A 24,553-nucleotide genomic window follows, 5' to 3' on the forward strand; every position below is an offset into this window, starting at 1 on the left:
GATGGTGATTGCAGCCATGAAATTAAAAGACACTTCCTCCTTGGAAGAAAAGCTGTGACCAACCTAGACAGCATATTAAAAAGCAGAGACATTACTTTGCCAACAAAGGTCCGTCTAGTCAAAGCTATTGTTTTTCCAGTAGTCATGTATAGATGTGAGAGTTGGACTGTTAAGAAAGTTGAGCACCAAAGAATTGATGCTTTTGAACTGTGGTGCTGGAGAAGACTCTTGAGAGTCCTTTGGACTGCAAGGAGATCCTACCAGTTCATCCTAAAAGAGATCAGTCCTGAATATTCATTGGAAGGACTGATGTTGAAGCTGAAACTCCAATACTTTGGCCACCTGATGCAAAGATCCAACTCATTTGAAAAGACCCTGATGCTGGGAAAGACTGAAGGTGGGAGAAGGGGATGACAAAGGATGAGATGGTTGGATGGCATCACCGATGTAACAGACGTGAGTTTGAGTAAGTTCTGGGAGTTGGCGATGAACAGGGAAGCCTGGTGTGCTGCAGTCTATGGTGTCACAAAGAGTTGGACATGACTGAGCGGCTGAATTGAACTGAACTGAGTCAATTCATTACATTTTCACCTACTTTTAAAAAAGTAAATAATTTTGGACTAGAAATCAACTATGATTTAAAATAACAATAGGAAAGATAAATGAAACTAAAAACTGATTCTTTGAGAAGATAAGGAAAATGGATACACCTTTAGCCTGACTCATCAAGAAAAGAATGCAGAGGCCCCAAACCAATAAAATCAGAAATGAAAAAGGAGATGTTACAACCAACATCACAGAAATACAAAGGATCATAAAAGACGACCATGAACAATTACATGCCAATAAAATGGACAACCTGGAAGAACTGGACAAATTTTTAGAAAAGTGCAATCTCCCAAGACTGAACTGAAAATAAACAGAAACTATGAATAGATCAATTAACGGTAATGAAATTGAATCCATAAGAAAAAATGCCCAACAAAAAAAGCCCAGGACCAGCTGACTTCATAGGTGACTCTACCAAATATTTAGAGGAGAGTTAATGCCTATCCTGTTCAAACTATTTCAAAAAATTGAGAGCAAAGAATGCTTCCCAACTCATTCTATGAGGCTAGTGTTACACTGATACCAAAGCCAGACAAGATACCATAAAAAAAGAAAATTACAGGTCAATATCACTGTAATTGTGATGAACGCAAACACAAAAATTCTCAACAAAGTACTAGCAAACCAAATCCAGTAATACTTTAAAAGGATCAGACACCATGATCAAGAAGGATTTATCCCAGGGATATAAGGATTTTTCATCATCTGCAAACCAATCAATGTGATACATCATATTAACAAATTGAAGAATAAAAAACCACATGATCATCTCAAAAGATATGGAAAAAGTTTTTTTTTTTTTTTTTTTTTTTGGAAAAAGTTTTTGAAAAAATTCAACATACATTTTTGATAAAGACTTTCCAGAGAGTAGGCATAGAGGGATGATACCTCAATGTAATAAAGGCCATCTATGAAAAACCCATAGCTAATATCATACTCAATAGTGAAAACTGAAAGCATTTCCTCTAAGATCAGGAACAAGATAAGAATGCCCACTCTCGCCAGTTTTATTCAACATATTTTTTGGAAGCCTTCTAGGCACAGCAGTCAGAGAAGAAAAAGAAAAGTAATCCAAATTGGAAAAGCAGAAGTAAAACTGTCACTGTTTGCAGATGACCTGATACTGCACATAGACAATCCTAAAGATGCTACCAGAAAACTACTAGAGCTCATCAATGAACTTGATAAAGTTGCAGGTACAAAATTAATACACAAAAATCTGTTACATTTCTATACATTAGCAATGAAAGATCAGAAAGAAAAATTGAGCAAGAAATCTCATTTACCATTTCAATAAAAAGAATAAAACAAAACAACAACAACAACAAAAAAAGAATAAAACACCTAGGAATAAATCCACTTAAGGAGACTGAGGATATGTACTCTGAAAAATAGAAGATGCTGATGAAGCAATCAAAGATTACACAGATGGAAAGATACACCATTTTCTTGGATTGGAAGAATCAGTATTGTTAAAGTGACCATAACACCCAAGGCCATCTAAGGATTCAATGCAATCACTATCAAAATACCAATGGTATTTTTCTCAGAACTAGAACAAATAATTAAAAAATTTGTATGGAAACACAAAAGACCTCAAATAACCAATGTGATCCTGAGAGAAAAGAACAGAGCTGGAGGAATGAGACTCCCTGACATCAGACTATCTGCAAAGCGACAGTAATCAAAGCAGGATGGTTCTGGCACAGAAATAGACACATGGATCCATGGAACAGGATAGAGCCCAGAAATAAACCCATGCACTTATGGTCAGTTAACCTGTGATAAAGGAGGCAAGACTATGCAGTGGAGAAAAGACAATTTCTTTAACATATGGTGCTGGGGAGAACTGGATAGCTTCATGTAAAAGAATGAAATTAGAACTTTTTCTAATACCATATATAAAAATAACCTAAAAATGGATTGAAGACCTAAATGTAAGGCTGGATACTGTACTATACTGGATACTAGAAGAAAACATAGAACACTCTTTGACACAAATCATAGAAATAGTTTCTGGATCTGTCTCCTAAATAAAGGAAATAAAAAACAAAGATAAGCAAGTGGGAACTAGTTATACTTAAAAACTTTTGCACAGCAAAGTAAACCATTGACAAAATGGAAAGACACCTACTGAATGGGAGAAAATATTTGCAAATGATATGACAGATAAGGGATTAATATCCAAACTATTTAAACAGCTCATTCAACTCAACATTAAAAAAAAGATTTAAAAAATGGACAGAAAACTAAATAGACATTTTTTCAAAAAGTAAATGCAGATAGCCAACAGGCACAGGAAAGGATGCTCGACGTTGCTAATCATCACGGAAATGCAAATCAAGACCTCAATGAGATATTACCTCACATGTTTCAGAATGATTACCATCAAAAAGAACCAAAATAACAAATGTAGGCAAGAAGATGTAGAGAAAAGGGACCCTTTATACACTGTTGAGGAGAGTGTAAATTTGTGTAGCCACTCTGAAAAACAGAATGGAGATTTCTCAAAAAACTAAAATAGAACTACTGTATGTCCCATCAGTTCTACTCCTGTGTATTTATCTGGAAAAAACCCCACTAGTTTGAAAAGAATTATGAACATGTATCTCAATGTTCATAGCAGCATTTACAATTGCCTAGATATGAAAACAATCTAAGTGCCCATCAACAGATTAATGGAATAAAGAAGATGTGCTATATATATGCATGTATACATGCACACACACACACAAACAAACCCACACAGTGGAATACTACTCAGCCATACAAAGAATAAAATGTTGCTATCTACAGCAATATAGATGGATGTGAAGGTAAGTAAGATATCACTCATATGTGGAATCTAAAAGAATAAAATATAATAATATAACAAAAAAGAAGCAGACTCACAGTTTTAGAGAACAAATCAGTGGTTATCAGTTGGGAGTGAGGGGCAATTTAGGGGTGGGAGAGTGGAGATACAAGCTATTGGCTTGAGGATGTATTTATATAACATGGGAAATGCAACCAGTATTTTGTGATAACTGTAAGTGGAAAGTAACCTTTAAAAATTGTATAAACAATTTAAAAATATTTTAAAAATTTAAAAAGTAAAGAATTATGGACAGCAATCAATTACATACTTTTAAACTACACTTAATATATGAAAAAGATATGAATTATAAAAATACTTTACAAAGGCTTTAGGTTACACAATCATGCTGATCTATAAAGAAAATTAACATAGTCTATCCAATTATACATAAAAATATGTAGAATATGTAGAAAAAAATACCTTTAGAATTCTGAAAATAAGTATTTTAGCTGTCCTCCAGATAGTCGTTTGTTAACAGCTGAGGCAATAACAGAATGCTTTAAATAAATATGCATCAACATGCCATACAATCATGCTTATATTGGTACCAAGTACTGTAGTCTAGTAGTTCCACTCACGGTACTCTGGTGTGGTTTTATCAGTTATGAGGCATATCAAAAATAATTTGATAGAAAAATAGTTAAAATACTGAAGGTACTACTTTAATATAATTATAGACTAGAGACTTCCTATTTTACCTTTACAGTCCTTTTCATTTCAAAAATGGTTTCTTGAGTAGAAAATAATTTTCTGAGCTACAATTAGCATGATGAGAATTGTGCAGATCTAGTGCAGGTCCTTTAGATGTGTCTTGGCTGGTGAGGAACCATATTAGGAATTGCCCTTCTTGGCTACATTTATTCATCCTAATGTTCTTTGAACTCCTCACACAATTTCACCCTTCTTTGTTATTGCTCAAGCTTTTCTTCTACCTCCAATGGCTTTTTTCCACTTCCCTTACTTCTTCATCTAGCTTACTGTAAGATTGTTACTCAAATGTTACCTCTTCTGTGAAGCCTTTTAATCCTACCAGGATCTGTCACTTCCTCTCTGTTTGTTTTATGAATACTGTTATTTTCATTCTCATTCATTCAACATCCATTTGAATGCCTGGAATGATAACATTCAAGCCACATAGCCTCATGATTTGAATATGTATCGGTCATTCCAGCAGGAATGTGGATGTTTACATACAAGGACCATTTCTTAATTATCTTTGTACTCCCAGAGCTCAGTGAGAAGTGATAAGAGTAGGCATTCAGTAAATTCATGAACTAAAAAAATAAAGAGCATATTGTGTCATGAACTATTAGAATCTTATATGGAAGGCTATAGGTGAGACTGATCAAGGGAAGAGGAAGGAAAAGGAGCAGAATAAGTAGAGAGTAAAGGCTGTAAATCTCAAAAAAGCATGTCACTTGAAGCCAAAGAGCAAACTGTTACATTGTTCCAACTGAAGTTGCCAGCATCCATTTCCCAGTGGACAAGAGTACCAGGATCCTTTGTTCACCATGCATTTTATGTTAGTTATCACATCCCAATCTTTAGATCCCCTCAGCAAAGCCATTAATTGCTTTTTAAGTTGGCTACAAAGTGGATATTAAAGTCCTTGATACTTTCCAGAGAGAAAAACAAACAGGATCCATGAATGTGTAGGGGCACAAGCTGGTACAAAGATAGGAAATCCCATGTGCCTAGAAATGAAAAGTACAAGGCAAATTAGGGTATAAGAGAGAGACCCAACCTCTTTCTGTGTGTCCCAACCCTTGGGGCTGCCACTGTGTTCTGCGTGCTGTTAGCAGAAAATCAGCACCATGAAGATCCTGGTCTTGGTCTTGATTTATTCTCAGAGGCATGGTAAGCTGTGTACTGGGATTTAGTTTCATCATGAATTTGTGTGAATGAGCATGACAACCTAGGGAAGAGCAAAGGACTTCTTCCACAAGCCTCTTGGAAAGGCAGTCAGATTGTTCCTTGATATCTTGAACTGGTGTTGGGCCACTGCTGTGGGTCAAGACTTAAATGAATGGTATGTGTGTGAGAGAGAGAGAGAGTGTGTGTGGGGGGGGGGAGAGAGAGAGATTGTGTGTTGGGTGTTTTGTTGCTTAAGAAGAAAGGATGCATGATCCCTACCTCAGCTTACAGGAGGGACTGGGGAGAAACAGGCATTTCTTCTCTGGAAACAATTTATAAGTATAAAACCAAATATATGGTGTAGTGTATTTCCATGCTGGAAATACTTGAATGACTGTGGTGGTCAGAAATTGCTAAAATCTGGGAGCATTTCCTAAAAGAGGCTCTTTTGGGTAGAGTACTGAAGAAGTTTGGAAGCCCTAAATTAGGTCCTTGAAGGGACTGCTGTGATAGGATGTGTGAAGCTCATTTGTTTGGTTTACCCTACCTTCTGCAGAATCATCCTGAGAAAAGGCAAGTCTATCTGAGAGGCAAAGGAAGAGTAGGATTTACTGGAGAAATTCCTAAAGAACCACCCAAATGTTGATCCAGTTGCCAAGTATCATTTTGGTATTAATGCTCTTGCTTATGAGCCCTCCACCGACTACCTGGATGTAAGCGAAGTGGGATGTGGTGTTCATGACCCTCAGTCAATAACCATTGTTAAATACCTATTTGTGCCTCTCATTAGCTTTGATTTTGTACTAGTTATTGAACCTAAGTTTCACATTCCTGTAGAAAGTATCTGAAAGTTACAAGTTTGTGCTTATAGTATGGGCTTCTCAGGTGACTCAGTGGTAAAGAATCTGCCTGCCAGTGCGGGAACTGCAGGATACAGGTTTGATCCCTGGGTCAGGAAGATCCCTTAGAAAAGGAAATAACCCACTCCAATATTCTTGTCTGGAAAATCCCATGGACAGAGGAGCTGATGGGCTATAGTCCATGGGGTTACAAAGAGTCAGATGCAACTGAGCTCACATGCAGACCTGCTAATAGTATAGTAGCTCCCTTTCTTTCTTTCATTCCTCTCTTCTTTCTTCCTCATTTCCTCCCTCCTTTCCTCTTATTACTGGCTCATCTCTCTGCAGCCTTATCTATGTAGTAAAGTGATTCATAGTGGGAATGTTCAAGTCAATTGAGAGACTGAAAGAACATCCTAACAATGAGCTGCAGGGGAAAGAAGGAAAATATATGCAAGTCCACCAGGCAAAATATACAGTGGCTCCACACACTGTATATAATCTCCTTTTCCTGAAAAGTTTCACAGGAACCTAGAGCAATTGTTTGAATGTTCTTGAGGCTACAATATCTGCATAGGCATCTTAACATACATAGAGTCTCAGAGCTGGAAGTTACTTTCTATTTCAAATGCCACATTTTACAGATAGAGGAACTAGAGGCAGGCAAATGACCCAACTGACCCCAATTTACCTAGAACTAAAACTATCTCTTAATAAAACTTCTCTTCTTTCCATGCTACCTTTCACTCTAGACTCTCTAGCTCCCTTTGTAAGTATGTGACCAGGAAGGAGGAGAATGGTGGTGAAAGTATCTAACACTAGAAGAGAAGGGGAGACTAGTGTGTATGTGTGCATGTGTGAATGTAGGCATGTGTCTGTAAAACTGGACAGTGGATAGACGCTGGGAAAGAGAAAAAAGTGATTCTTCTCCTTCTTTGGGTAGTCTGATATTACAAAGCAGAGAACACTTTTGGAAGAGGATATTGTCTTTCCAGACCAGGTCTTAGATGGTCAAAGGTTTGCAATTAGGGATAAAAAAGTGGAATACTGAGAATATTTGACTCCAGATGGAAAGGAGAATTGGTGGGAGAAGCCTCTTATTCCCCAAGGAAATCATTTGAGCAAAATGTGACTTCAAGTGGGCCAACTTCTTCCCCATCCTTTGGATAAGGCTTGATTGCTTAATGAGGGTGACAAACCTTTCTTTGCAGTCTTTCTACTTTGGGGAGATCAGCATTGGAACACCACCCCAAAATTTCCTGGTCCCCTTTGACATGGGCTCCTCCAACCTGTGGGTGCTGTCCACCTACTGCCAGACTGAGGCCTGTTGTGAGTACACCACCATCACTACCACCCCTGAATGGGAGGGGCAGCATCCAAATTGAGCACAGGCTTATACTGCTAAGTCCAGAGTTCTTGCTGCATAAACATTATCTCTTCCTGCTAAAGTTGGGAACATCTGGATATCTTGCCTTTGGTCTACATTTCAGAAGTGCTGACAGTTCTGGGGAGAGACAGCAGACACAGACTGAGGCTTCCATTCCTTTCTTCTTTGTTCTTTCACTTGGCTCTTTCCCATGGGCTGGAATTCTTGGCATTTTTGAAGAGATCCATCCCTCAGGGACAGTGGGTTGGAGAGAATTTTGGCAATGTATGTTATCCAAGGGGACAGGCTTAACTGTGGCCAACATAGTGTGTTTACCGCACAAAATTGCTGAGGCTGAGGCCCTATCACATCCATGGTCTGATGACCCCAGGTTGTCAAGGGTAAGTTGTCTTCAAGTATTTTGGAAATTAATGACTGATACTAATATTTCATCTTCCTATAGCCACTTACACTACTGTGAGTTCAACCCCAGCAAGTCCTCCACCTTCAGTGTCATTGGACAAACCTATACACTGTCCTACGGGAGTGGAAGCCTGAGTATGGTCCTGGAATATGACACTGTGACTGTGAGTGATGTTCTCACAGCTATGAAGGCTCTGTGGTTTGCCCCTAGTTTCTAGAGCCTTAAGCTTCCAGAAAAATCCATAATTACTAATTTAGTACAACCTCCCCAGAAGCTAAGAGGTGCAAAGGATATCAAAGGCCATGTAATTCAATCTTCCTCCCAAGACAGGCTGTCCTGTCCTGACTGCCGAAAGCTCTTTATGTGATGTTAAGGTTGCTGTGTCTTGTGACTTTGCTTCCTAGTCTTAACTCTGCCCCCTGGAACCACCTAGAATAAACCCTCTCTCTCTTCCACACAGTTACACTTTGGATATTTGATGACTTGTCCTTTCACTATTTTCTTATTTCCTCATGTCTAATTCTCAAAGTTCTCCATTGTTCTTGCACATGGATTGTTGAGCATAAAACCAGCTTTATAAATAGAAAAAGAAATAGGAGAATAGGAAAAAACTACTCTTTCACTGTAAATGGATGTGGAAACTATAACTCCAGAAAGTGATTGCTTCTGCTTCCCCAATACCTACCTATTTTTTTCTGGGATACACATGGTTGAGTGATGCTGTTGCCCGTTCCCTTTCCACCCTTGCCCTCATGTTTGAGCTCAGCATGAAAAAAGCCAACTTCCTCTTCTGGGAAGGGTTCTAGATCCCAGACCCTGGGCACCTAAGTCTGAAAGAATTTACCCACCTGAATTGTGAAGCTCTCTGTCTGCTCACTCCAGGCTCAGAACATTGTCATTGATAACCATGAGTTTGGCCTGAGTGAGAATGAGCCCAGCGACCCTTTCTACAATTCAAACTTTGATGGGATTATGGAAATGGCCTACCCCAGCTTGTTGGTGGGGAGCAACCCAACAGTCATGCAGAACATGCTGTAGTAGGACAAGCTGACCCAACCCTTCTTCAGCTTCTACTCCTCTTGGTCCAGGGAAGGGCCCATCAAATGAGGCTCTGTGGGGGCTTTGGACAACTCAACATCAGACAGAGCCCAGGTAAAAAAAGTTTCCTGATAAAATGAGTATAATGTGCTATATACAATCCCACATATATTTCTGAAAATTTGTAATTACATTTTGGGGGGAATTTTATTTTAAATGCACTGGAAGAATTTTTCATAATGACCATACTAGCCATATGATGACTCTCTTCTTAAAAATGATCAATGCTCCTTCAACATTTGTTCAGTAAATCCAGAGATTGCTGTGTTGGATTTGCACAGCTGTAGAATGGTTGAACAAGCTCCATGAGCATTTACTATAAAGAGAAGGGAAATGAAGTGATAACTATAATAACACTTCTGGCTTTATAAAATATTCTTGTAGCAATAACTTCAAATGACATCTGAAAAATCCTATTGGCCCCATTTTGCCAGTGAGGAAATGGAGGCTTAAACATGTTGTGAATATTAAACAAATTCAGTATCTGGTAGGCATGAAGCCAAGACTCCAGCACAAAAATCTTGATCAGAAATCCAGTACTTTTCATCTGGACTCAAACCTCATGGCAAACTTTACTCCCTGATCTTTTGTTCCTAAATACATGGTCCTCAGGTTACCTGATCCAAATGGCTTACTCTGAGGACTGGCAGGCCCAGGTAGTAAACACAGGAGACCTAGAACCTCTTCAGATTACCTAGTTATCAAATTGACCCCGATAGGAGCATCCCCATCATGGCACACTTGGGGTCTCCGTCAGGCCCCATCCCAGGTACTCTCAGTGAAGTTTCTTCTTATCCTTTCCCTGTCCAGGGAAGGCCTCTCTGGGATACTCTTATAGTCTATTTTCAGGTGCCTGTCCTCTCCTTTATGACGGAGTCTGTGTTTCCAACTCTCTGAAGTTTTGGGTGTTTCTCTGAGAATTCTCCTCTCTATAGTACCTTGAGCTAGGTGGAGTCTGCGGAGCAGCTGAGAGGCCAGCACACCCTTGTTCTGCAGTTCTTCTGTGTCTGAGGGAGAGAGGAAAGGGAGGAGGAGAGAGGGGAACTACCCGACCCATCTGTGCCGCAGGACTCATGCACTTGGCCTTTCTCCCCAGACAGCCACCTTATCAGTATGGTGGAGAGCTTATCCTGGGAGGCGTGGACGCTCAGCTCTGTTCTGGTGAGATTATCAGGACCCCTGTCACCTGGGAGCTGTACTGGCAGATTGCCATCCAGCAGTATGTAGGGTGGACAGTTCCTAGGGATTATGGGCACTCCCATAATCTCCGAGCATGACAGTATTGCCTGTTCCTCTCATGACACAGATTTCTTAATCACCAGACCTCCAGGCTGAGGTGGTCCTGGAGCCCAGTAGATGCTGGCATCTAGCTCTTGACTGAACCTTTAGAACTGGCCACTGAACTTTGCCACGCCCGCAGGTTGGTCATTCTTAGGCCCTCTGAATTCACAGCTTTGTTCTTAAAACCTCATTATCCCTTCAGCATAATCTCTACCCACTTCCATCATCAGCAAGAGTAATGCTGTCACTTTTTCTTGGGGATGGTCTTGATCGTTGCCTGCTGTACAATGTCACGCACCTCCATCCATAGTTCTTTAGGCACTCTGTCTGTCAGATCTAATCCCTTGAATCTGTTTGTCACTTCTACTGTATAATCATAAGGGATTTGATTTAGATCATACCTGAGTGGTCTAGTGGTTTTCCCTACTTTCTTCAATTTAACTCTGAATTTTGTAATCAGGAGTTCATGATCTGAGCCACAGTCAGCTCCCAGTCTTGTTTTGCTGACTATACTGTATAGAGCTTCTCTATCTTTGGCTGCAAAGAATATAATCAATCTGACTTTGGTATTGACCATCTGGCTTTTGAACTGTGGTGTTGGAGAAGACTCTTGAGAGTTTCTTGGACTGCAAGGAGATCAAACCAGTCCATCCTAAAGGAAATCAGTACTGAATATTCATTGTACTGATGCTGAAGCTGAAACTCCAATACTTTGGCCACCTGATGCAAATAAATGACTCTTTCAAAAAGACCCTGATGCTGGGAAAGATTGAAGGTGGGAAGAGAAGGGGACGACAGAGGATGAGATGTTTGGATGACATCACCGACCCGATGGACATGAGTTTGAGTAAGCTCTGGCAGTTGGTGATGGACAGGGAAGCCTGGCATGTTGTGGTCCATGGGGTCTCAAAGAGGTGGACACGACTGAGTGACTGAACTGAACTGAATTGAATGCTGTCACTGGTGTTTTCCATATTCCAGATATTATGCTAAATATTTCACTATACTATTGCATGTAAGAATATATAATGCTATAAGGATGTCAGCATCATATTGCATTCTATAGATAGAAAGAAATCAAGGCTCAGAGGTTAATAAGTTATCCAAAGTCACACATTTCATGAATTTTGAAATTTGAGCACAAGCTTATCAGATCTCCAAATTCATGATCGTGAGTCTGTTACTTCTACACTTAAAGCTGCCAAGTATTTTCCATTGCATGAAAGTTTAAAGACAAAATGCCTTGGCCCTGTATTAAAGACCATATAAAGCCTAGGCCTTACCTATCAATATAGCCTTCCCACTACTTCCTGATCTGAAGCATGGATGTCATCAAGTCCTTGCACCTTGTCATAACTTTCTTGCTTCTTTTGTTTGTGTCACCTGGTGTACCCCTCTTCTCCTCTGTGCTTATTTGAACTTTAGGCAAACTTCAGAGCCTGGATTAATTCCTATCTCCTCAAAAACCTCTCCTGGAGGCCCAGTCTATGGTGATCTCTCTTTGAATCCAACAGTATTTACCTGTGCTCATTTCACAGGTTATATGTCCTAATTACTGGGACACTGGAAAAACCTGGCACAAGTAGATTAAAGAAGACATGCACAGTTTTGCTTTCTAAGGACTGGAGAGGTCACCAGTCCAAGACTGAGGCTATTATTCCAGTAATCACAAAGGCCCAGTAGCATCATGTGGGCAGATGTGTCATAGAGTGGCCCTGCTTCCTGGAAGATGCAGAGTGTTAGAGCTCCTGAACTGGTGGGTGATAAGAGGAGGAAAAGAATCATGTTTGTAGAAGAGGCACCTGACTTTTTCTTTGTGCTGATGTCTCTGTCAGGTTTGCCATTATGACCAGGTCTCTGGTTGGTGTTCTGAAGGCTGCCAGGCCATTGTGGATACCGGGACTTTCCTGCTGGCTGTTCCTCAGCAGTTCATGACCTCCTTCCTGCAGGCAAAGGGAGCCCAGGAGAATGAGAATGGTGATGTGAGAAACCAGAAGCCAAGGGTTTCTCTGCACAGCCAGGTGGCCTCAGGACAGGAGCCCGACAGCATGAGTTCATGAGAGGGAGGAGGAAGCGTTGTGGGGGACACGAACCCCCGGCAGGACAGAACTGGTGAAAACAAAGCTTGAACCTCCAAAGCAAAGAAGGGAAAGGAGAGGGAGTAATACTAACTCCATCCAGACTGTGAGGTTGCACTGAGTGGTTGTCAGGAGGTGCTGCTTGTCCATTGTAGGTTCTAGGAGCACATTTCAGCTCAGTCTGGCTGCTGTCATTTGCCTGAAATAGAGTCAGGGCACAGTGCACTTCTCCATTCCACTTGATTTTCTTCCTTCGCTAGGAATGCACCTTTGGGCTTTACTCTGAATAGCCTTCTGTCCCCATGTCTGCTCCCCTTGGTACCCATATCTGGTTTGCTTTTCCTTGCATGCAAATATCTGTGTGTGTGTGTGTGTGTGTGTGTGAGAGAGAGAGAGAGAGAGAGAGAGAGAGAGATGAATACATGGACTGAGGCATATACATGTGGACATGAGAGGGTATGACTATACTTATACAAATGTGTGCCCATGCCTTTTCTCTATGATTTGAGGTTAGAATTTAGTCCTAGAAAAGCTGAATTCCTTATGACCATATCTGTACTCCCAAAATCTAAGAGCTGAGGTGTGTTTAAGGGAGGAATCAAGAAGCCAGAGGCTTGGTCAGTGTTGCACTTGGGAGCCAGGCCTGGCCTTCCAGTCTCTGCAACAGTCTCTGCTGGATGGTGGAGAAGAGTCCCACAGGAAAAGAGGGCCTTGGGCCCTTTTCTGGGCCCACAGTCCCAGGCGTTCTGCAGCATTGCCTTTTCTCTCTCAGTTTGTGGTAAGCTGCGACCGCGTGGAGAGCCTGTCTACCATCACCTTCACCATCGGCAGGTCCCAGCTCCCACTGCTGCCCTCCGCCTATGTCTTCAATGTACGTATTCACCCCAGGATCCCTGCATATGTGCTCAGATGGGCCCAGAGGCTGTTCTGTGTCCCAGCTCGCATCTGGGCACCTATGGGTGTTTCCAAGGGGCAGGACTGAGGGTGAACAAGAAGTTAGGGGCCCCCAGGTGTCATGGGACATAGGGTGGGGGACATTTCCATGCAGCAAGGCCTCTGCAGTGCCACTGGTGATGGCCTGTCCGCTGTCCCTTCAGAACAATGACTACTGCACGCTGGGAACTGTTCTCCTCCAGCAGGGAGCCCCTGTGGATTCTGGGTGATATCTTCCTCAAGGAGTTTTACTGTCTTTGACATGGCCTACAACTAGGTGGGCTTTGCCCTCTCCACCTAGAGAAGTGCGAGGCAGCCATTTCCACTCTCCCTGAGGACCCTGTAGTTGCCCTGATGCCTCTGGGGTGAGGGCAAAATTTCAAACAACCCTGATTTTTTCAGCTCACAAGAGCTTCACTCACAGCTTCATGAAACTAATAAACTCAGAAATCTTCAAACATCTTCGAGGTTTCTTGCAATAAACAACTTAGTATTTGATTCCAGTTTGAAAGTTAGCAATAGCTGTTGGGGGATCTCTTAATTGATGGATGAGAACAGGAGGCATTGTATCTGGCTGCACGTAGCATGGGTGTCAAGGAGATGTTGGTTTCTGCATGAGGGTCCCTGGTTGGAGGTTTTCACCACTCCTAGCACTCTTTTCTCCATCACAGTTTCCTCTCCATTCTTAAAAAAGAAAGCGAGCCAGAGCAATTGATGATTCAAGAATTTTTAAGTAAACAGAAACCTACTAGAGCTTTTTAAACAGGTGCTCTGATGGCCAAATCTGATCAGAAAACAGTTGTTGTGTGTGTTTGTTTTTGAGGAGAACAGTACAGTTTTCATGAATCTGAATACTCACTGCCTTTTTTGCAATTATACCCTACATGTACTCTCAGGCTGCCTAACAGATTCAATTTACCTGCCTGGGTCTGAAAGCATTTGAGTTTAACGCCCCAATCTTATTTTACAGTGGAAAGAACTGAGGCATCAAATGACAATTACGTAGTTATTGTTAAAATCAGATCCAGAGGAGGAGCTAACGTGGTGGAGGAATAGGACGGGGAGACCACTTTCTCCCCCAGAAATTCATCAAAAGAACATTTGAACGCTGAACAAACTCCACAAAACAACTTCTGATCACTAGCAGAGGACATCACATGCCCAGAAAAGCAGCTCATTGTCTTCAAAAGGAGGTAGGACAAAAATATAAAAGATAAAAAGAGACAGAAGAGTCAGGGATGGTGATCCATCCTGGGAAGGGAGTTTTAATAGAGGAAGTTTCCAAACACCAGGAAACCCTCTCACCGGCGGGTCTGGGGGAAGTTCTCGAATCTCGGGGGGCAACCTAACTGGGAGGAAAAATAAATAAAACACACAGATTACATGCCTAAAAGTAACTCCCAGCAGAAAAGTACCCCACACGCCCGCAGCCGCCACCAGCAAGGGGGGTTTGAACGGAGAGGAGCGGGCAGCGTTACTTAGGAACAAAGGACTGAGCAAATACCAGAGAAGAGCTAGCCGGCTGTGGACCAGCCCATCCCCCGCCAGAGGCAGGAGGCAGCGGGGAGGGGAAAGGGGCAAACTTGGCCCCAGAGAAGGCATCCCCTACCAAACTGCAAACGGGCTTCCCAGTTTGAACCAAAGACTTCCTGAGATTCTGGATGGTTGGCATCCGCCGGGAGGGTCACAGCTAGAGACAACTCCCCAGAAGAGACACAAGTTGCACTGGACCAGATGCGCCTGGAAACTGAGACTGGGACTGGGGAGGGGAGAAGTCGCGCTGCACCTGGGGAGAGTGTGCTCGTCAAGCTCCTGGCTGCCTGAGCTGCTGTGATGGGGAAGGCACAAAATGCAGGCCCAACCGAGTCTGCGTCTTTGTGGAGTACTCGAGAACCTGAACTTGAGCGGCTTAGGCCTGGGAAGTGCATGCAACTCAAGGCCCGCTCCCTGCAGAGCAGCCTGAAGCCTGAGCAGTGTAGACGGGGAAAGCTACATAACGCAAGAACATAACCCTGAGCGTCAATATACAGGCTGCCCAAAGTCACACCAAACCCATAGATCCATCTCAAAACTCACTACTGGACACTGTTGCACTCCAGAGAGAAGACATCCAGCTCCACCCACCAGAACACCCCAACGCAAGCTTCCCTAATCAGGAAACCTTGACAAGACAATCATCCAACCCCACCCACTGGGAGAAACCTCCACAATAAAAAGGAATCACAGACTACCAGAATACAGAAAGACCACCCCAAACACAGCAATCTAAGTAAGATGAAAAGGCAGAGAAATACCCAGCAGGTAAAGAAACATGAAAAATGCCCACTAAGCCAAACAAAAGAGGAGGAGATAGGGAGTCTACCTGAAAAAGAATTTAGAATTATGATAATAAAAATGATCCAAAATCTTGAAAACAAAATGGAATTACAAATAAACAGCCTGGAGACAAGGATTGATAAGATGCAAGAAATGTTTAATAAGGACCTAGAAGAAATAAAATGAGTCAATTAAAAATAAAAAATGCAATAAATGAGATCAAAAACACTCTGGAGGGAACCAACAGTAGAATAATGGAGACAGAAGATAGGATAAGCGAGATAGAAGATAAGATGGTGGAAATAAATGAAGCAGAGAAGAAAAAAGAATCAAAAGAAATAAGAACAACTTCAGGGACCTCTGGGACAACGTGAAATGCCCCAACATTCGAAGCATAGGAGTCCCAGAAGAAGAAGAAGACAAAAAGAAAGGCCATGAGAAAATACTCGAGGAGATAATAGCTGAAAACTTCCCTAAAATGGGGAAGGAAATAGTCACCCAACTCCAAGAAACCCAGAGAGTCCCAAACAGGATAAACCCAAGGTGAAATACCCCAAGACACATATTAATCAATTTAACAAAGATCTAACACAAAGAACAAATATTAAAAGCAGCAAGGGAGAAACAACATATAACACACAAGGGGATTCCCATAAGAATAATAGCTGACCTTTCAATAGAAACTCTACAGGCCAGAAGGGAATGGCAGGACATACTTAAAGTGATGAAAGAGAATAACCTACAACCCAGATTACTGTACCCAGCAAGGATCTCATTCAGATATGAAGGAGAATTCAAAAGCTGAGAGAATTTAGCACCACCAAACCAGCTCTTCAACAAATGCTAAAGGATCTTCTCTAGACAGGAAACACAGAAAGGGTGTATGAATGTGAACCCAAAACAACAAAGCAAATGGCAACAGGACCATTATTATCAATAATTACCTTAAATGTAAATGGGTTGAATGCCCCAACCAAAACACCAAGACTGGCTGAATGGATATGAAAGCAAGACCCCTATATATGCTGTCCACAAAAGACCCACCTCAAAACAAGGGACACATACAGACTGAAACTGAAGGGTTGGAAAAAAATATTTCACGCAAATGGAGACCAAGAGAAAGCAGGAGTCGCAATATTCATATCAGATAAAATAGAGTTTAAAATAAAGACTGTGAAAAGAGACAGAGAAGGACACTACATAATGATCAAAGGATCAAGCCAAGAAGAAGATATAACAATTATAAATATATATGCACCCAACATAGGAGCACCGCAATATGTAAGGCAAATGCTAACAAGAATGAAAGTGGAAATTAACAACAGCACAATAATAGTGGGAGACTTTAATACCCCACTCACACCTACGGATAGATCAACTAAACAGAAAATCAACAAGGAAACACAAACTTTAAATGACACAATGGTCCAGCTAAACCTAATTGATGTCTATAGGACATTTCACCCCAAAACAATCCATTTCACCTTTTTCTCAAGTGCACACAGAAACTTCTCCAGAATAGATCACATCCTGGGCCATAAATCTAGCCTTGGTAAATTCAAAAAAATTGAAATCACTCCAGTCATCTTTTCTGACCACAATGCAGTAAGATTAGATCTCAATTACAGTAAAAAAAAAAAAAAAACCTATGAAAAATTCAAACATATGGAGGTTAAATAATATGCTTCTGAATAACCAAAAAATCATAGAAGAAATAAAAGAAGAAATCAAAATATGCATAGAAACAAATGAAAATGAAAACAGAACAACCCAAAACCTATGGGACACTCTAAAAGCAGTGCTAAGGGGAAGGTTCATAGCAATACAGGCTTACCTCAAGAAACAAGAAAAAAGTCAAATAAATAACCTAACTCTACACCTAAAGCAACTAGAGAAGGAAGAAATGAAGAACCCCAGGGTTAGTAGAAGGAGAGAAATCTTAAAAATTAGGGCAGAAATAAATGCAAAAGAAACAAAAGAGACCATAGCAAAAAATCAACAAAGCTAAAAGCTGGTTTTTTGAACAGGTAAATAAAATTGATAAACTGTTAGCCAGACTCATCAAGAAACAGAGGGAGAAGAACCAAATCAACAAAATTAGAAATGAAAATGGATAAATCACAACAGACAACACTGAAATACAAAGGATCATAAGAGACTACTACCAGCAGCTCTATGCCAATAAAATGAACAACTTGGAAGAAATGGACAAATTCTTAGAAAAGTATAACTTTCCAAAACTGAACCAGAGAGAAATAGATCTTAACAGATCCATCACAAGCACGGAAATTGAAACTGTAATCAGAAATCTTCCAGCAAACAAAAACCCAGGACCAGATGGCTTCACAGCTGAATTCTACCAAAAATTTAGAGGAGAGCTAACACCTTTCTTACTCAAACTCTTCCAGAAAATTCCAGAAGAAAGCAAGCTTCCAAATTCATTCTATGAGGCCACCATCACACTAATACCAAAACCAGACAAAGATGCCAAAGATGCCACAAAAAAAGAAAACCGCAGGCCAATATCACTGATGAACACAGATGCAAAAATCCTCAACAAAATTCTAGCAAACAGAAACCAACAACATATTAAAAAGATCATCCATCATGACCAAGTGGATTTTATCCCAGGAATGCAAGGATTCTTTAATGTTCGCAAATCAATCAATGTTATACACCACATTAACAAATTGAAAGATAAAAACCATATGATTATCTCAATAGATGCAGGGAAAGCCTTTGATAACATTCAACATCCATTTATGATAAAAATAAAAACCCTCCAGAAAGCAGGAATAGAAGGAACATACCTCAACATAATCAAAGCTATATATGACAAACCCACAGCACACATTATCCTCAATGGTGAAAAATTGAAAATATTTCCCTTAAAGTCAGGAACAAGACAAGAGTGCCCACTCTCACCACTACTATCCAACATAGTTTTGGAAGTGTTGGCCACAGCAATCAGAGCAGAAAAAGAAATAGAAGGAATCCAGATAGGAAAAGAAGAAGTAAAACTCTGTTTGCAGATGACATGATCCTCTATGTAGAAAACCCTAAAGACTCTACCAGAAAATTACTAGAGGTAATCAATGAATATAGTAAAGTTGCAGGATATAAAATTAGCACACAAAAATCCCTTGCATTCTTATACACTAACAATGAGAAAACAGAAAGAGAAATTAAAGAAACAATGCCATTCACCATTGCAACAAAAAGAATAAAATACTTAGGAATATATCTACCTAAAGAAATGAAAGACCTATACATAGAAAACTATAAAACACCGATGAAAGAAATCAAAGAGGACACAAATAGATGGAGAAATATACCATGTTCATGGATTGGAAGAATCAATTTTGTGAAAATGAGTATACTACCCAAAGCAATCTATAGAATTCAATGCAATCCCTATCAGGCTACCAACGGTATTTTTCACAGAACTAGAACAAATAATTTCACAATTTGTATGGAAACACAGAAAACCTCGAATAGCCAAAGCAATCTTGAGAAGAAGAATGGAACTGGAGGAATCAACCTGCCTGACTTCAGACTCTACTACAAAGCCACAGTCATCAAGACAGTATGGTACTGCCACAAAGACAGAAATATATATCAATGGAACAAAATAGAAAGCCCAGAGATAAGTCCACATACTTATGGACACCTTATCTTCCGACAAAGGAGGCAAGGATATACAATGGAAAAAAGACAACCTCTTTAACAAGTGGTGTTGGAAAAACTGGTCAACCACTTGTAAAAGAATGAAACTAGAACACTTTCTAATACCATACACAAAAATAAACTCAAAATGGATTAAAGATCTAAATGTAAGACCAGAAACTATAAAACTCCTAGAGGAGAACATAGGCAAAACACTCTCCAACATAAATCACACCAGGATCCTCTATGACCCACCTCCCAGAATACAGGAAATAAAAGCAAAAATAAACAAATGGGATCTAATTAAACTTAAAAGCTTTTGCACAACAAAGGAAACTATAAGCAAGGTGAAAAGACAGCCTTCAGAATGGGAAAAAATAATGGCAAATGAAACAACTGACAAAGAATTAATCTCCAAAATATACAAGGAGCTCACACAGCTCAATTCCAGAAAAATAAATGACCCAGTCAAAAATGGGCCAAAGAACTAAACAGACATTTCTCCAAAGAAGACATACAGATGGCTAACAAGCACATGAAAAGATGCTCAACATCACTCATTATCAGAGAAATGCAAATCAAAACCACAATGAGGTACCATTACACACCAGTCAGAATGACTGCTATCCAAAAATCTACAAGCAATAAATGCTGGAGAGGGTGTGGAGAAAAGGGAACCCTCTTACACTGTTGGTGGGAATGCAAACTAGTACAGCCACTATGGAGAACAGTGTGGAGATTCCTCAAAAAACAGGAAATAGAACTGCCATATGACCCAGCAATCCCACTCCTGGGCATACACACCAAGGAAACCAGATCTGAAAGAGACACGTGCACCCCAATGTTCATTGCAGCACTGTTTATAATAGCCAGGACATGGAAGCAACCTAGATGCCCATCAGCAGACGAGTGGATAAGGAAGCTATGAAGTACATATACACAATGGAATATTACTCAGCCATTAAAAAGAATTCATTTGAATCAGTTCTAATGAGATGGATGAAACTGGAGCCCATTACACAGAGTGAAGTAAGCCAGAAAGATAAAGACCAATACAGTATACTAACGCATATATATGGAAATTAAAAAGATGGTAACTATAATTCTATATGCAAGACAGAATAAGAGACACAGAAGCAGAGAATAGACTTTTGGACTATGTGGGAGAAGGCGAGGGTGGGATGTTCTGAGAGAATAGCATTGCAACAAGTATACTATCAAGTGTGAAACAGATCGCCAGCCCAGGTTGGATGCATGAGAAAAGTGCTCAGGGCTGGTGCACTGGGAAGACCCAGAGGGATGGGATGGAGAGGGAGGTGGGAGGGGGGATCGGGATGGGGAACACATGTAAATCCATGGCTGATTCATGTCAATGTATGGCAAAAACCACTATAATATTGTAAAGTAATTAGCCTCCAACTAATAAAAATAAATGAAAAAAAAATCAGATCCAGACGTATTTACCATATTACTATGTAATGAAGCTCGTTGTATGCAAGTTACCGGGGCATGTAAATATAGGTGAGGCTTGGCTCTGGCCCTCTAGAAATTTTCAGTCAAGTGAAGCATATTGCTTGTTTTCTTTTTTTAAAAAATTTAATTTTTGTATTTAAAAATTTTAAGTTATTTATTTATTTTTATTATTTTCTTCCAGTTTTATTGAGATATAATTGACATACAGCATCATCTAAGATTAAGGGTTTTTCTGGTGGCTTAGATGGTAAAGAATCTACCTACAATGCAGGAGACCCAGGCTCAATCCCTGGGTCAGGAAGATCCCATGGAGAATGGAATAGCACTCCACTCCAGTATTCTTGCTTGAAGAATTTCATTGACAGAAGGAGTCTGGTGAGCTACAGTCCATAGGGTCACAAAGAGGCAGACACAACCTAGCGACTAACACTTTCATAATGATTTGACTTATATACATCATGAAATGATTACCGCAATAAGTTTAGTGAACATCCAATCGTCTCATACAGATATAAAAGAAAAAAAAATTTTTTTTCATTGTGATGAGAACCCTTAGGATTCATTTCCTTAACAACTTTCATATATAGTTGTTGTCAGTCACTCAGTCATGTCCAACTCTTCACAACACAACTATATAACATAAAGCAGTGTTAATCATATTTACCACATTGTACATTACATCCCTAGTACTTACTTATCTTATAATTAAAAGTATATCTTCTGACCACCTTAATCCAATTCCCCTATCCCTCCACTTTGTCTCTGGTAACCACAAATCTGACCTATTTTCCTCATGAGTCTTTTTATCTGTTCATTTGTTTTTGAAGTATAAGGGACCTACACACTGTGTTAATTCCTGGTGCACAACATAATGATTTGATGTTTGGTATTGACTGGCTGATGGGCAAGTAGGCTGCCAACACTAGTAGACTTGAGTAAGGATTCCAAAGTGTCACTTTCCAGTACTAGCGTTCTCATGCTGGAAGGAGTTTCCCTGATAGCTATTGCCAATGTCTGTGTCCACAGGGAACGTTCCAGTTCCCTCTTGCCTCTACAAGATGTCCACAAGATCAGCAAGTGGGTCAGACCGGAATCCCTTCAAATTATTGCCTCTGCACTGGGTCTCAGAGTAAGTGAGATTTTGCACGTGTCTTTTAGGAGTGGAGTCTCTGCTTCCTACAGCCCTCTTGTTCTCCTGTAGGCAAGCCCCACTCACCTTCAAAGTCAGACATTCTTGTTGTCCTAGTTACAGGATCCCCAGTCTGGGAAGCTCAATGTGAAGCTTGAATCCCTCACTTTTGGGGGAGAATTTCTACATTTGTGATTATCTTCCTGTTTGTGGGTCACCTACCTGGGTGTGTGAGTTTAGACTATACCACAACTCTGTTCTTCCTACCTACTGTGATTCCTTCTTTATATTGTTAAATGTGGGTAATTTTTTCAGCTAGTTTTCAGGTCATTCTCATCAATAGTTACTCTGTAAATAATTGTAATTTTGGTGTGTCCATAGGATGAGGTGAGCTGAGTGTCTTCCTACTCTGCCATCTTGGCCACTCCCCTTGATATGGCATTTTACTTTTTGGGCACTTTTTCTGTTTGAAGTAAGCCCACTTACTGAATTTACACTGCCTCATTATCAGTGATCATCTGGAGCAGGTTCTTCTCATGCAGAAATGCTGCCTCCAGGAAACTAAAAACTGTTATTGCTCTGGGACCTCAAACTGCTTCAACCAATGTAATTAGGACATATCTGGAAAGAAAGATGTAAAGTATTATCAATCCAGATGTGTGTAGGTTGTTGTTGGTGGATGTAGGCATGTATTTTTCTAGGGGCTTCCCTGGTAGCTCAGCTGGTAAAGAATCTACTTGCAATACAGGAGACCCTGGTTTGATTCCTGGGTTGGGAAGATCCCCTGGAGAAGGGATAGGCTACCCACTCCAGTATTCTGGCCTGGAGAGTTTTATGGATAGAGGAGTCTGCCAGGCCATGTAACACATAATGCATTGATTTTATTGAACTGAGGTGTGTCTGTGCTTGAGCCATTCCTTCTTTCTTTTCTGTTGCTTTTCTCTGATGAAAGAAATAGTCTTTGTGTCAAAGGGAAAGGAGTTGCTGGTTAGCCCCAGTTCACCTCCATCCTCATCCCCTGGTCTGTCAGCCACTGTCCCTGCCTCAGTTTCTTCTTTATTCATGCTCTGGCCTCTGGGCTCAACTACATAGAACAAAAATTTTGAGTTAGAGATGTAATTTCTGGGAATTTCTCAATACCTGCTGCTGCTACTGCTGCTTCTAAGTCGCTTCAGTCATGTCCGACTCTGTGCGACCCCATAGAAGGCAGCCCACCAGGCTCTGCCGTCCCTGGGATTCTCCAGGCAAGAACACTGGATGGAGTGGGTTGCCATTTCCTTCTCCAATGCATGAAAGTGAACAGTGAAAGTGAAGTCACTCAGTTGTGTCCGACTCGTAGTGACCCCATGGACTGCAGCCTACCAGGCTCCTCCATCCATGGGATTTTCCAGGTAAGAGTATTGGAGTGGGGTGCCATTGCCTTCTCCCTCTCAATACCTAGACACAACCAAAGGCAAGCTATCATGAGTCACCTGAAATTCATCAGCAAGCACAAACCTGTTGGAACAACATAGGACAGTACTGGTAAAGCCAGAGCTAGAGATTTCTATTTGCTCCTGGATTCTAGAAAATAACACCCAACAGAAACTTCTCCACAGATTAAGATCTGTTCTGCCTTGACTATCACGGTGGGACATGGACTCGATTTACTAATATGTGACTATTCCTTCATATTTCACTAGCACCCCTTTGTCTCAACCATGCTAAATAAGATCTTGCCTGACCAATTATCTTATTTTCTGCCATAGAGAATTAGAGGAGTGAAAAGAGAGAGAGAGAGAACTTGTGTAGAGAGGTAGGAAAATAGAGGAAAGTATTTAGTTGAAAGAGCTGACAGAGAATGTGGAAGTGAAAATGGTGGTAATTGTGGAAGGTGGAGAAGATAGTGATCTGGAATCTGTTGGGGAAAATGTTGCAGAGCAACATCTCTGAAGGGGCATGTATGATGGAGATTTTGAGAAATGTTGCTTATGTTTACAAATTCTAATTTCTATTGATCTTCAAGTGATATAAGATTGGAATCCTCTTTAATGGTCATTGGCAGCTGTAATGTGCTTTTAAAGTTGAATTCATGCAGGCAGTGGCCATGTGGGACCTTAGTCGATAGTTTGAATATATTTGTTAGAAGGAATTCATCAGGTAGGAAAAGCTAAAGGCACCTCATGCAGGGAAAAAAAAAAAGCAAAGAACAGCACAGAGGCTCAGAAGAGTTTGTGTCATTGTAGACCATCAAGGAATTTGAACTGACTGCAACACCCAGTACCTGGAAATGATGGCAGGGAATGAACCTGCCAGGTGGGTTGGATCAGATGAGCCTTGATCAAGTTTGGAGTTTATTATCTAATCAATGGGAACCACCGTGGGTTTAGAGGAAGAGAGAGACATGATCAGATCTTTGTTTTAGGAAGAGAGGCCTGCTGGCAGAGCCCTATCTGCTCCACAACCTCAGTTGGGTTTCCTTGGGTTCCTACTCCTGTAGGAGACACAGCTCCAGATAGCTACATATGCTTCATTCCTGGTAGAGCTTCTGTGCTAGGACCCTGGCCACTTTCCAAGCCAGGAGAGACCATGACTGAGAACCCTAAACAGAAGTGAAGGACCCCAAACCTAGAATTTACAGCCAACCTGAA

General features: G+C 40.8%; 1 pseudogene; it reads left to right on the top strand.

The window, feature by feature from the left end:
- The first annotated feature begins 3,985 nt into the window (after window positions 1–3,985).
- On the top strand, window positions 3,986–13,640 carry LOC136144878 (pepsin B-like; annotated as a pseudogene).
- Window positions 13,641–24,553: the final 10,913 nt, after the last annotated feature.

The sequence above is a fragment of the Muntiacus reevesi genome, chromosome 1 (genome assembly GCF_963930625.1).
Source record: "Muntiacus reevesi chromosome 1, mMunRee1.1, whole genome shotgun sequence".
Classification (NCBI taxonomy): Eukaryota; Metazoa; Chordata; class Mammalia; order Artiodactyla; family Cervidae; genus Muntiacus; species Muntiacus reevesi.